We start from the raw sequence: 307 nt of genomic DNA, 5'->3' as shown, positions 1-307 counted from the left end.
TGAAGGTTTGAACATCCACTCTAAGCTTACTAAGCTTTTGAGGAGGAAAGAACTTGGCTAAGAAAGCCGTGACCAGCTTATACCAAGAGTTCAGGCTATCTTTAGGTTGAGAGTCCAACCATACTCTAGCTCTGTCTCTTACAGCAAACGGGAAAAGCATAAGCCTGTAGACCTCGGGATCAACCCCATTGGTCTTAACAGTTTCACAAATCTGCAAGATTTCAGTCAAGAACTGAAAAGGATCTTCAGATGGAAGTCCATGAAACTTGTAGTTCTGTTGCATCAGAGAAACTAATTAGGTTTCAGC

This window comes from Arachis ipaensis, chromosome B05 (assembly GCF_000816755.2).
Source record: "Arachis ipaensis cultivar K30076 chromosome B05, Araip1.1, whole genome shotgun sequence".
Classification (NCBI taxonomy): domain Eukaryota; kingdom Viridiplantae; phylum Streptophyta; class Magnoliopsida; order Fabales; family Fabaceae; genus Arachis; species Arachis ipaensis.
Note: the sequence above shows the minus strand (reverse complement) of the source record.